The sequence below is a fragment of the Mus caroli genome, unplaced genomic scaffold, assembly GCF_978045245.1.
Source record: "Mus caroli unplaced genomic scaffold, Mus_caroli_1 scaffold_9, whole genome shotgun sequence".
Classification (NCBI taxonomy): Eukaryota; Metazoa; Chordata; class Mammalia; order Rodentia; family Muridae; genus Mus; species Mus caroli.
The window spans coordinates 98,009,263-98,024,700 of NW_028227264.1; positions in this window are offsets into that span (position 1 = coordinate 98,009,263).

Below are 15,438 nucleotides of genomic sequence, written 5' to 3' on the forward strand. Positions count from 1 at the left end.
TGGATTTTACATCCATGATTTCAGCCAACCATGGAATAAAAGTATCAATGATACTGAACCTGTACTAAAAATCTCAAGGTATTTTTTTCCTCATAGTTATTTCACACTTGATATTCTGTTAAAGCAACAACAACATAAAATCCAAAGACAAAAACAGCAAACAATATGTGATAAATTTAGTTGTTTTATTTTATAAATTACAATAAATTTAGGCTCCCACTATTATGTTATGTCCTGCCCTGCAGGACCTAGTTATTCGTGGTTGCAAGGGGGACTGCAAACCTGGGAGAAAATGGGAGGGAGGGAAAGGAGAAGCAGAGACCAAGAAGGGGGTCCTATCAAGGTCTCAGTTTATTAGACTGAAACGCCAGGTTTTAAGCAAATAGGGAGGGGAATAGGGAGGGGTTGAGGGGAAATTAACAAAGAACAAAGAAGTGGGCATCTGGGGACATGAAGGCCAAAGTCAGGCTCCAGGCAGCAGGCACTCTGCATCTTATCTCGGGAATGTAGAATCCTCCTTAACAGCCTTGGGTGTCAGGCTGGGCTTAGAAGTCTTGGGAGTCAGGAAGAGATAAGGAAAAGGGGACTATAATTCAGCTTTTACAGCCTCAGGTGCCAGGAAGGGAACAGGGAGAAGGAAGTGAAGACCCGCTCCTTAGCACAAGGCCATTTGGCTTGACAGGATGGGAGACTGTGAAAGGCTTGTTTTCTCACGGTATGGTCTCCAACAATGTTATCTTTGAAGAACTGAACATAGCTATGTTGACTCCATCACATTTATCAATACACATCATTTTCCTCACACAAATATGTTTTTTCTCTATTTGCAATATCTTAGTTATTTGTAATAAAAGTACTGTTGTTTGTGAAAGCATAGCTGAGTCAAAGAGTAATGTTATCAAGCTGTTGAGAGTCACTGCTCTTAATATTTCATTAGACACTTGTTTATACCATAAAAGGTTCTTTTGAGCTAATTGCAGAAGAAAATAACAAGCTTAAAAACACGAAGCACAGGCTATACCACGTCAAAAACTCAAAGCAGTTGAAAAAGAAGTAGAGGTGCTATACAGAAGTTGAAGGAAACACAGGAGGAAAACTAGGAAAGGTATCCATTTTTAATTTACAGATAAGCGTTAAAATAGTACAGGAAGTAAAAGCTAAGGAAGCTGTGGTCTTGGAGGGATTTAACAGAAACAGATACGGCCGATTCTGTATGAGAAAAGCTCCTGTTAGCATTCTCTGTCCACTTTTTGAGATCAGTCAATCAGATGCTCTTGAATCAGTATCGCATTCACCTTCTCCCTCTGCTGCTAATGATGTGTCTAAATTTACCCCCAAATCAGTTCCAGTGACTCCTTCTGCACATCAGGAATCAGGTTTTTCTGTCCGCCATGAATGCTGAGAGACCTACAAAGTGGAAAGTTACTTTGGTCGATTTTTTTTTTTATAGGTATGCTTGTAACATAAATCAAGCTAATCTCACCCCATTGAAATTGCAGGTAAATTATGTAATAGTATGTATTATGTAATTTATGTAATAGTATGCATGACATTATGACAAAATAGGCATTCTTTAGTGTATTTTGTTGATTTAGAATAGACATGTTGATTTAGAATAGACATGCCCAGGTTCTGTACATTTTACTTCCATGGTTCTATTTCACATGAAAATGTAATGCAGCTATTCTCTCTGATCCAAACCGGAATATTTCTAGGGACTAAAGCCCCTATCCCAACCACACATACTGATGTCAAAACCCAAGGTTTTGCTCAAGCTAGGTGACAATTTCACACATCTTTCTATATTTGTTAAATTCTTTGTATATCATTTGTAATACCTAACTCAATATAAGTGCTTTGTATATAATTACTATGCTATATTTTCAGGGAATTACTATAAGAATGAATGCCCTCAGATGTTTAATACAGGTTCAGTGTTTTTTTAATACTTTTATTCTATGGTTGATTGAAATCATGGATGTAAAACCCAGAGACTTGCCGGGTTAATTGTATTTAATATAAATGAATGTACATACATATGTTTTCAGTGAATATTTATTGTTAATCAAAATAAATATAGATAGTAAATCAAGCATCAAAGAAATAGAAGACAGTGAAATAAAGACTCAAGCTATCATTGAATTACTATCTAAGAGTGGCATAACATACTTAAGAAACAATAAAATCTACTGACTCCTACAAAATTTAAGAGTTCAATTTCAGACCAAGATCCCATGGCATCTTTCAGACTCTAACCTAGGCAACTAACTGTAAAGACTTTATGCAGAAGGCTTCATGGGGGAAGCTTCCCTTCTAATACTAGATTGGCACACAGCAATCCCTAGCTGTGGCTTGCTGGGAACTACAAGCAAGAATGATGCTCTTGTAAACATCTATGTCCCTTTTGAGCAGTCTCTATTCAGAAAGTGTCTACTGAATGACCATGGGCCATACCTAGCCTTTCTTGGACATATATGCTGTGATCACATTAACTGGGAGCTTTCAATACTCTTTTCTCCGAACTCTGAATTCATACTTTCCCTCTCCTAGTCCTTCCCTTTTTTCTTTAATTGATCCCTTGACTCTTGATTCCATCAACATATCAGGATTTATTTGGCTCTCTGTCTACATAAGAGTTTTTGTTTACCTCCATGTCTGCTGTAATATATCTGATTCTGCCCTGATCTTGTCCCTTAAATAAAAATAAATAAAGGAGCAATTCATAACTTTAGCCTTTTGCCTGTGCTATTACCACAAGAGATGAAAGTTTTAAGCTGTTTTTATTTTATCTGGTTTCCTTAATCAGTCACCTCAGTATCAGGTACATCAAGTCTCTAATTCGCCTCTGGAAAACACTTTTTGTTGGCTTTAACTCATATTGAGTAGAGGAAAAAAATGGATACTATGGACATTGATACAATTACTCCTAGGAGAAGAGAAGATGTACATAATAGGAGGAATAAATGCAATGCTCGGGGCTGGAGAGATGGCTCAGTGGTTAAGAGCATTGACTGTTCTTCTAGAGGTCCTGAGTTCAATTCCCAGCAACCACATGGTGGCTCACAAACGTCAGCAATAGGATCAGATGCCTCTTCTGGTGTGTCTGAAGACAGCAGCAGTGTGCTCATATAAATAAATTTTTAAAAAAAAATGCAATGCCCAAAGTAAAGAACTGAGATCAATCATGGGAACGGAAGGAGTCAGTCCTGCAGAATGCTTTAGTTTTAAGGAGTATATTATTAAGCAATTAGTGGAGTAGGTGAGAAATTCATACATATCCTTCTGGTCTTTACTCATGCAATAAGGTGTCATGACAAACAATGAATGAATTGATATTCAAAAGGCAAGGGAACATCTTTTCTTAACAAGTCAACCATGCCTCTTACAAAGGAATAGAGAGAATAACAGAGAATAGCAGATAGATTATATCTCTAGCCAGCCATAGATGGTCTGCACTGAAAGCCTTGTAAACCATAAACTGCCACCTCTTGCCCAGATCATTGGACACTACCCTGGAGAATAGACCAACATATATCCTCCAGCCACAGAACTACTCACTCCTGACCCAGCTTACCAGGATATAAAAGCTAAGTGGAATGTGCTATGTAGCTGTTGCCATTGAACTTAAAACTGTCTTTTCTAAGGCCAACTTTACCTTCTCTTACCTGTGCAGTCTTAAGCTCCTCTTTTGTGCTTGAGCAGATACCATGAAGAAGACATTGTCTTGATTTCCAGTGGTGCTCACATCTGGTGTTGGCAAAAGACTTGTTGAAACTTCAGATGAGGAAGGGCTGAAACCTGGTCTTCCTCTCTTCATTTACTCTGAAGTTCCAGTTTAGTAACTCAGTTTATGGAATCACAGTGCTAACAACTGGCAAGAACCTGTTCACCATCTAGACAGCCAATGTGTTTTTAGTCTGGGCTACTACAACCAGTTGCAATTAGGGAGGCAGCTTAGAGAGAACAGAAATCAATTTCTCATTGGAGTCTGGACATTCTAAGACCACGGGACGAGCAGATTAAATGTCTGATGGAATCACTTCCTGGCCCATATATAATGCCCATTGATACACTGATCACACAGTGGAAGGAGATAGCTAATGCGTTGTACTGGTTTCTATAAAAACACAAATACGTGGGGCAATCCACACTCATGATCTCATCATTAATCAAATTCTTACCTCCAAATATCATAACCTTCTTCTCTAGGTAAATATTGTAGGGACAAAGCATTCAGACCCAAGTACCGTTTTTGCCATACATTCTTCAGCTCCAAATCAGTATCGTCAAGCAATCTTATTGAAAATATTCCTGTAAGCATCTTCCCTGCTCTTTCTTTCTGTGAGGTCCCTGCAAGTGCCAGCATTTTAAACAGCAATTCCCCTTAGTCCAGAGCTTTGTAGAATAAAGTTCTAAAGGTCAAGTCTTCAACCAAGAGACATTTGGTTGTTACCTGGACAATGTATTTTCAGATCTCACTGTCTGTATCGTTGATAATTAGTTTATAGTGTTGTCATTCAAGACAACCATCATCATCTAATGCTAAGAGAAAATATCACATCCTTCTAATTAAGCAATCGGGCATAATGTTTATAGGGCACCTGACCAGTGATTCTCAACACTGTCAAGGTCCTCAAAATAAGAAAAGTCTTAGAACAGACTATGGGCAAAATAAGCCTAAGGAAACAGAACAATTAAATATAATGTGGCACATCAGGCATAATGTTGGGCTATATAAAGAGCTTTGGGGAAAAGTAGGACATTTGGATAAACTATTGACTTTCATTCAGGATAACTAATTTCAACCCATTAATTTTAGTGAATATACTATGTGACTGTGGTATATGGAAATGCTAAGCTGATTGGTATGTTTATAAATCTTAAGACTGTCTTTAAAGTACATTATTAAAACACACCACACATTGTGCAAAGATTACATGTTTTGCCTTAGCCCAGAAAGTATGCTCCCTGCATAGATTTCTCGAAACCTCTCGATAATTCAACTTCATCATTCTTAAGAGGCAGACAGATTTCCCCTTTATCTTGAGCAGATGGATGAAGTCATTTAAGGTCAGGTTATCTCCAAGTGTTAGAATTTTTTTATTTGGAGTAGAAAAGCAATCACTTAAAATCATTTTTTGTTAATTATTTATTCCTGAGCTTTCTGATTTGTTCTCTTGTTTATTGATCTATGAGGACACAGTCAAGCAACTTGGCTGCCTTATGAAACTCAAGAAGAATGAAGACCAAAGTGTGGACAATATGCCCCTTCTTAGAATTGGGAACAAAACACCCAGGGAAGGAGTTACAGAGACAAAGTTTGTAGCTGTGATGAAAGGATGGACCATTTAGAGACTGCCGTATCCAGGGATCCATCCCATAAGCAGCTTCTAAACGCTGACACCATTGCATACACTAGCAAGATTTTGCTGAAAGGACCCAAATATAGCTGTCTCTTGTGAGACGATGCCGGGGCCTAGCAAACACAGGAGTGGATGTTCACAGTCAGCTATTGGATGTATCACAGGGCTCCCAATGGAGAAGCTAGAGAAAGTACCAAGGAGCTAAAGGGATCTGCAACCCTATTGTTGGAACAACATGATGTACTAACCAGAACCCCGGAGCTCTTGTCTCTAGCTGCATATGTATCGAAAGATGGCCTAGTCGGCCATCAATAGAAAGAGAGGTCCATTGGACTTGCAAACTTTATATGCCCCAATATAGGGGAATGCCAGGGCCAAAAGAATGGGAATGGGTGGGTAGGGAAGTGGGGGGCGCTATGGGGGACTTTTGGGATAGCATTGGAAATGTAATTGAGGAAAATATGTAATAAAAATATTAAAAATCAAAAAAAAAAAGAAAATGCCTCCATAAGTTCTGACTGTAAGGCATGTTCTTAATTAATGATTGACTGGGGAGGCCCCAGTCTATTAAAAAAAAAAATAAAGGTTTCATTAAGCATCCATTCTCTGTCATCAAAATGTACCGTCTCAACTGACCCATTTTCTGCCATCCAAACACCTGTAGAAAGAAAATAATGTTCTCTCCTTCAGCACCATTGAGAATGGAGCACGGGCTGATCTAGGAAAAATATAAACTCAGGGAGTTAATAGGTTTTATTTGTTTTATCTTGAACAAGATCTGTACTTTTCCTCTGTCTCTACCGCAGAAATAATACCCAAGAACTGCAAAGATTAAAAGAAATATTGCATTGGATAAGCTTAGTATAGGGCCTCCCACACAACACAGCTTCAAGAAAGGATAGTGTGGAGAAGAATAAGCAATCTTGTCACCCACTGCAAAGTTCACCACCAAGACAGTTCACTAAGGAAAAGGCAAACAAGGGAAAACATGCAAATTAATTTATTTAATTTTTTGTGATACAGGAACCCCCACAAACAGAGTCAAAAGGAATTGGGAAGATAAATATACTTCATGTTGCATGGAGGATTGAACAAGCATAAGGAAATATGATTGTATCAAAGGGGTCTGGTAATAAGCTTGGGAAAATATGGCATATTCTCTTGGCATTATTAAGTTTTTGTGGGAAAAGGATGTTCTTTTTCTCTCTGTCTAGGGAGGATACATCTGGAATGAAGAGCTTAAACTGTACTTTGGAGGAAAGGAGGAGAATTTAGGAGTGACCGTCTAAGCCAAGGACCAGAGTGACTTATTTGGGGTTGGTCTATCCTTAGCCTTACAACCAGTTAACTTTAGGGTTGTGGCTACCTATAAGTGGTCTAAAAAAGACAATGCTGATGAGCCACTTATGGTAAAGCAGGTAAGATGTAAATCACTGTCAAGGTACAGGCACTCCTAATACTGAGACAGTGAGAACACAGTAGTAAATCACACACTGAGGAAGCAATGGGAGTAGGCAACATTGTAAAGTGAGGGAGAAGTGAGATGGGCTCACATTATAGGTTTATGATATCTATTCATGAGCTGGAGCTCACCGTGTAGGAAAAAAAGTAATCCAAAAGCTGTGGTTTGAAATTGAAGGAAATTTTTTGAAACTCACTCCAACACTAATAGAAACAAGAAGGTAAACAAAAAGTCGTTATTATTCACACTAGCTCTCTGTGGAGCAAAAACAAACAAACAAACAAACAAATAAAGCTGCAGGGATTTATTCAGTCAACATTTGTTGAATTCATTTGGCCACAATTGGTAGCCAATGGTTACCTTTTGAACATTGTATATGTGACACACATTGTACAGATTGCACCTTGTTTAATGTATACAACAACCAATGAGAAAGATTTGTGCAACTCTCATTTGAGAGAGAAAGAGACAGAGACAGAGACAGAGACAGAGACAGAGACAGAGACAGAGACAGAGACAGAGACAGAGACAGAGACAGAGACAGAGACAGAGACAGAGACAGAGACAGAGAAATAAAGCAAGAAATTCAATAGCATGCCCCAAGACACACAGCCAAGAAAATGGAATGGAGGTCTGGTCTAACTCCAGATAGATAATGGAATGCTTATTCATTGCACTAGGGGTATAATCAGCTTGTGAACTAAATACAGTACTGAAGGAGCTGACAGCACAAGAAACAGATGGATTAAGATAAACCTGGATTAAATGGGCCCACCCAAGTAGAGACTTCTACCTTCATTCAAATAGTTACCACTCATGGTTCACTTCACTGAGCAACGTACATTTCACAAATGGCTCAGATATATGAGGTCCTTAACAATGGGGAGTAACTATATCTATCTTATTTTTGGATAATACCACATGAGGTATTGCTTTGAAACACCTATTTTAAAGAAAGTGTATGGAGTTGGGAATATTCTGAAGGTCAGCTTTCTCATCTATTAAAGAGAGATGCTAATAACATTTTTAATAGGAAGATGACTTTAGGAGTCATATAGAACAGATTCATATGAGTACATAAATTATGTTTAAATCCTTCCTCCTGGTATTTAGACCAGGGTTTGGCAACTGTATGTACCCAGTTAGTGCTTTATGTCAAGAATGGGTCAGGAGACTAATGATATTGAAATTTTAGGCAGCTCTGCAAGAAAACTCATAAATGAGGTTTTCATAAATATTTATCTGCATTAAATATCTCTTCTTAGTAGAATAAGTCCTTGCTGTTTAATACAATGACAGTGGTCAAGAGAAGTAAAATGGAATATGAAGAATACACCTAGTATCTACACTTTGCAGTTTTACTAGAAAACCAACTGCAAGTCCATTCTAAGGACTTAGTGGTGAGGCTAATTCCTGAGTATTGTTCCTCTGCTATGAAGAAGCTAGAAAGCATATCCATAGGAAGAGTATAGTGGCAAACTAGTATTACCCAAATGAAATCTATAGTAGCAGTAGCAGTAGTAGTAGTAGTAGTAGTAGTAGTAGTAGTAGTAGTAGTAGTAGTAGACATGAATGCAAATCAAAACAACCCTGTGTGTGATTCCACCTCACACCAGTCAGAATGGCTAGGATCAAAAATTCAGGTGACAGCAGATGCTGGCAAGGATGTGGAGAAAGAGGAACACTCCTCCATTGCTGGTGGGATTGCAAGCTTGTACAACCACTCTGGAAATCAGTCTGGTGGTTCCTCTGAAAATTGGACATAGTACTACCAGAAGATCCAGCAATACTTCTCCTGGGTATATACCCAGAAGATGTCCAAATTGTAATAAGGACACATGCTTCACTATGTTCATAGCAGCCTTATTTATAAGAGCCAGAGGCTGGAAAGAACCCAGATGTCCCTCAACAGAAGAATGGATACAGAAAATGTGATACATTTACACAATGGAGTACTACTCAGCTATTAAAAACAATGAATTTATGAAATTCTTGGGCAAATGGATGTATCTGGAGGATATCATCGTGAGTGAGGTAACCCAAACACAAAAGAAGTCATTTGATATGCACTCACTGATAAGTGGATATTAGCCCAGAAACCTAGAATACCCAAGATACAATTTGCAAAACACAAGAAAATCAAGAAGAAGGAAGAGCAATGCATGGATACTTCATTGCTCCCTAGAATAGGGAACAAGATACCCATGGAAGGAGTTATAGAGACAAAGTTTGGAGCTAAGACGAAAGGATGGACCATCCAGAGACTGCTCCACCCAGGGGTCCATCCCATAATCAGCCACCAAATGCAGACACTATTGCATATGCCAGCAAGATTATGCTGAAAGGACACTGATACAGCTGTCTCATGTGAGGCTATGCCAATGCCTGGTGAATACAGAAGTGGATGCTCACAGTCATTATCTATAGGACAGAACACAGGGCCCCCAGTGGAGGAGCTAGAGAAAGTACCCAAGGTGCTGAAGGGGTCTGCAACCCTATAGGTGGAACAACAATATGAACTAATCAGTACCCCCAGAGCTTGTGTCTCTACCTGTATATGTAGCAGAAGATGGCCTAGTCCACCATCATTGGGAAGAGAGGCCCCTAGGTCTTGCAAACTTTATGTGCCCCAGTACAGGGCCAAGAAGTGGGGGTGGGTAGGGGAGCAGGGCAGGGGGTGGGTATAGGGGACTTTTGGGATAGCATTTGAAATGAAAATGAAGAAAATATCTAATAAAAATTTTTTTTAAAAAAATAGTGGCTCTAATTTCATGTCCAGGCTCTCAAACTCACATCTTTTTTTTTTAAATAAAATAAAAATAAATCTTTTTTTATTAGGTATTTTCATTTACATTTCAAATGCTATCCCAAAAGTCCCCCATAACCTCCCCACCTCCTGCTCCCCTACCCACCCACTCCCACTTCTTGGCCCTGGTGTTCCCCTACACAGCAGACTTTCAGATGAAATTTCGTCCTATTATAATTTCATCTTAATATACCTTAGCATTAAAATGAAATCCTAATGGTATTTTCATTATAATTGTCAAAAATTATGGACAGGATTCTGAAAACATAAAAGTTTGGGATAAGTATAGAAACCTTCATTTTCAAATTATACTGCTTAGAAGCATTCAAATTCTAAATCAAACAAACACAAAAGTAATGGGTAATGAATGAATGATCCTCACTTATCATGGACCCGTTATTCCAAAAATCATATAATGCTCAATTGAAACAAAATACATAGACTCAATTTGGAACAGTTATGGAAGGATTCCATGTGCTGTGTTCACTTTCAGGACCCTTTTACATGCAGTAATACTCTTCCAGATCTCTATCTGCTCTGAAAAAATACATTCAAATTACAGGACTTTGGATATTAAACTGGTGTTTCTGGCTCCCAAAATGACTATGTGTAACCTCAACCATGAAACTGTGTCTTTCTTTGAATTCCCATGCACACAATTAGTATGAACTCCGAACCACTGTTTCCTGTGGAAAATACTGGCCTAGTCCTGGGAATGCTTTCTATCCAAATCTTGCTGATACTATATACCAGTTGACAGTACTGCTAGTTGGAAAGATATATTTTTGCATTTTAAAATTCATGATTATCTACAAAGTTCAGTTAATTCTTTTTTAATGTAGCTTATTGTTATTTTATTTCAGTTCTACATAGCTGATACTAATCACAAAATTACTCTAACATATGAAAAGTATTTATTAATGTTAGTGTTTCACATCACTACTACTAAATACTTGAGACAAGCAACGTGGAAAAAAATCTTAATTTAGCTTACATTTTTAGAGTTTACAAGGCATGATTTTTTTTTACCATCCACATGTTACTGTTAATCAACCTATACATTAATATTGCATTGCATTTTATGATAAATTATATTTACATTTTATGCTCTATATTTTTCTTTCTGTTTTTATTATATATTTTATTGATTTACATTTCAAATGATATCCCCTTTCCCAGTTTTCCCTCTGCAAATGCCTTATCCCATCCCCCTTCCTCCTGCTTCTATGATGGTGCTTTTCCACCCACCCACTCTCTCCCAACTCACCACCCTGACAATCCCCTACACTGGGGCATCAAACCTTCATCGGACCAATGGTTTCTCCTCCCATTGATGCCATATAAGGCCATCCTCTGCTACATAAGCAGCTGGAGCCATGGGTCCCTCATGTGTACTCTTTGCTTGGTGGTTTAGTCCCTGGGAACTCTTAGTGGGGGGGGGGGGTCTGGTTGGTTGATATTGCTGTTCTTTCTATATGGTTGCAAACCCCTTCAGATCCTTCAGTCCTTTCCCTAACTCTTCCACTGGGGTCCCTGTGCTCAGTCCAATGGTTGGCTGTGAGCATCTGTATCTGTATTTGTCAGGCTCTGGAAGAGCCCCTCAGGGGACAGCTGTATCAGGCTCCTGTCATCAATCACTTCTTGGCATTAGCAATAATGTCTGGGTTTGGTGTCTGTATATGGGATGGAGCCCACATGAATCACTCTCTCAATAATTCTTATCATCTTAGATTTTTTTTAAAAATGTAGTATTACATTTTTAATTCTTGCATAAAATGTATTCAAATGTATATTTCAATACTGAAAGTGTGAGGTATTAGTGTATTTTCCATCTTTATTTTTGCTGTGTTTTTTATTTTCTTTCTTTTAAGTTCATGGTTAACAAATTGTTACGCATTAGGTACATGCAGGGTATCCCCTTTAGTCATTGAAATCCTTCTCTTTAAAAGAAAAAAAAAAAGAATTGTTCTAGAACTCAGAAGGAAACCACACTTATGAATAAAATCAAAGTTTATTCAATAAAATATCCCCAACTTAATTTCTTTCTTTGATTTAAAACCACATAAGACTAGGATGTATTTGGAATTGGTAAAGGCGTAGAAAAACTATTTCAGTTGTCACAATTTTATTTTATGGAACTTACAGTACCCAAAATAGATCCCTGGGACTATGCTCCTGGTTTAGAATTTTCCCTCATTTCCAAACACAACTATTTTCAAGCTCCACCTATTGTTGCTATAGAGAATCCAAATACTGACTGACAAATGCTTTTCTGTTGTCCACGGTGATAGAAGAGAAGAGAAATATTGAAAAGAGACAAAGGAAAAAGAAGTTCACATTAGCTTTAATGAACAACCAAAGTCGTAGTGACTTTCTTGGTTTGTAGGAGCCTGACTCTCTTCTTGAGTTTTATGATATCAATATTACCGAAGCATGTCGCTCATGCTTGAAGAGTCTATGCAATGATTCCTCAGAATTGCTGGGTGTGCTTCTGTCTCATTGGAGCGTCATAAAGGTAGTAATTCAAACTCTTGACAAAATATTTCTTTAAAACAACCTGAATTCAATGGAGAGAGTTAAGAAACAGATTCCGGAAGGAATTTGAAATTTAAAAACATAAATTTGCAAGAAATGAGCTGCCTGCTTTTATGGCATGAATATGAAAATGACAACAGAAAGAGAAAAAAAAAAAACTGTACTTTTCTACCCTAAAGGCTTTGCCTGGAAAGACAAGCGCAAGCTTCTAGATACCTCATTAAAAATGCACCCAATGTTCCCTCCCCTACCTGCATCCAGCTCCAATGGACAGTTCCCTATCCCAACAATTGTTTACTGATATGTACATTTGGGGAGCTCTGATGGCTCTTTTAACTTTCTGTCCTATTTGTTGCAAGTTTCATTAAATTTCTGAGTCTTATAATCCAACATAAATAAAAATAAGTACAAAACAGTCTCCGTTTCCTCTCGTTCTACTGTAGTTCTATGCCCCAATCTGTACTGTTCCCTGAGCCTTAGAGGGGTGATGTAGATATCCAGCTATTTCCTATTTATGGATGAGTAATGAGCCCACTCTGCCACAACAGTTGTCTCTTATTCTCAAGAGCTTAACAGGTTTTAAGTCTCTGCAATACCTACCACCCATTGCAATAAATAAATACATAAATAAATAAAATAAAAATAATGTTTGCTACTACCCAGGTTGACAGAAGCAATAATCCATGGACATAAACACAAACAAATATTTATAAGGCAATTTGACAGACACATCTGCTGTGTAGCAGTTTGCTAGGAGACTAAAGCCTTCCATTTTAGAGAGAGGCTCATTAAGACACAGGATGTTCATGGAAGGTGAAACAGGAGGATGTGCTAATGAAGAAGCTCCTTAAGATGTAAGAGGCTAAAGGGGAAAGGAAACAGTTGAATGTTCTGGGGAATGTGAGGCATTCTATTCTGAAAGGAAGTTTGTTAAACTTGATAGTAAACAACTCAGTGTTTTCAGGAAGTTCAGGAAACTGACTGGATTTACCAGGACCCTTGCTCCCTATTCATACATTGCAGTAAGGACTGCTCAAGGACACTGTCAGACATTCACCTGTCTAGAACAAACTCAGACCTGCAAGACTTCCTACAATAAACAGATTATCCAAGAAGAAGCACACATGGACCAAGCCACCTGGGAAAATCAGAGAACAAGCTGAATTTCCCAGAAGAGGTTCACACTAACTGAGCTACCTGGAAAGACACTTTCAATCCTGTTGATCTGACTCCAGATTCTTCATTGTATTTCAGACCTTGAGCATTCTGATCTATAATTCATGCTGGGGTGGACTTTCTTTAAGCCATTTTGTTCTTGTAAGTAATCCAAAAAAAACTCATTGGTTCAGTAAACTGGGCCTTTTGTTAATCCATACTTTGGTCTATCATTAGCTCTATATCTGGGATAAGTAGACATTTGCTCAGGTGTTGTCAGGAATAGTGTCACACAACAAGATCACACACATTTAACAGGACAGTGGCAAGCACCACACCACTAGAGCCTAGTACCTCCAATGCCATTGGCTCTTCACTCTAGCTAAATAACAGAGATGAATTCACAACTGAGGCACAGGCTTTAAATCCAGCCAGAGATCATTTGCTTGCAGAACTGTGTAAACTTTTGCTGGAGGGACAAAGAAATGTCTTTTCATTCCAAGGAAGTCACCAATGACACATGGCAAAGATAACTCCACTCAAATTTAGCTTGGTGTACCAGTGAATTTAGTTAGATTCACTTACGGAAGCATGGGTAGGGGAATGGTTCCAAACAAGGACATGAATGATTTAACCAAGGTTAGGGTGCTGATATAACCATATGGTTGCTGTATAGTGCCAACGTTCAGTGGACTTGGTGAGACTGGGTTGCATCCAAACACACCCTTTTATCCAACACAACATACAAACATACCCATTACACCCTTCTCTTCTTTCACCCTGTCTTGATTGCATTAGCACCTTATGAACCTGATTTATATGCTAATCTAAAGCACTCAGGTCTACTATTCTAACTCATAAATAGCACATCTAATTATGGGACTCAGCAAAACCACTAAGGCTTGTACACCAGTTCCAAAGTACCTGTTGAATTACCCTACTTCTTAACTGACCTATGAACACAATTCATTCTGGTCCAATAAAGTGTCTCTAAAACACCTCTATATATGCTGTTCTCTCAAAATGCCCACCCTTGCTAAATTACCTTCCAATCACTCATACTTATGGCCATCTCAGCCAGTGATAACCACGCATTGCTAATGGATCATAAGAGCAGGTCTATTAGCGACTGATTTTCATTATTTTTGCCTCAAGGAGAGATGGGTACTTATATTATTTATTATCTTGACTCCCACAGCACTAAAACTGGTCCAATTTTAATCAGTTCTATACTCCATTCATGTTACCCAATCATACTTCTTCTAGCTATTTACCTGAAAGATTTTGAGTCAATAAATCACAGAGATATTTGAATGTGTTTAGTGCAGAATTATTATTCACAAGAACTAAGTTATAAGCATAGCCTAGATGTCCAACCGCAGAGTTATAGGCTTGCAGAGGATAATCTTGTGAACTTGGTAGGATTTCAAAACATACTTCTGGGTTTGTTCAAGTGGAAATTTTAGAAAGTTTAGCTGAATGGGTAAAACCTATGTTAAATGGAGACAGTCATTCCATGTACTGGAGTTTGGGAATGAATAAAATGTAGAAAATGCATGGGGTTCCAGAATTTCTTGTTCTGCCTCCTGACAATGAATGATGAGTGATCAGCTGCCTCATACATCTACCATCGTGCCTCCCCCCCATTACCATTTATAATCCTTCTTACACAGGAGTCAAAATAAACACCACCTCCTTTAAGTTGTTTCTTGTCAGTATTTTAATACAACAATGATAAAATAATTAATACAGATAGTAAATAAAAGTCATTCCCACATGAAATAAAAGCATACAAACAAGTGATGGTAGCATGTGCTATAAAAAATGCTAAAAGACAATTCTTTAAAAACAAAGATTTGTGTGTGGGTGTGGGTGTGTGTACATGTGTGTGTGGCCTAAATGGATGTCTATGTGTATATATATTCAGTTCCCACAGCAGCAGCCAGAAGCTATCAGATCCCCTACAACTAGAGTTACTGACAGTTGTGAGGCATCATGTTGGTGTTTGGAATCAAACTCAGATTTTCTGGAAGAGCAGTCTGTGCTCTAAACCACCAAATCATCTCTCCAGCTCTAAAAGACAACTTTAAACTCAAAGAAAGTGTAGCACTGGATCA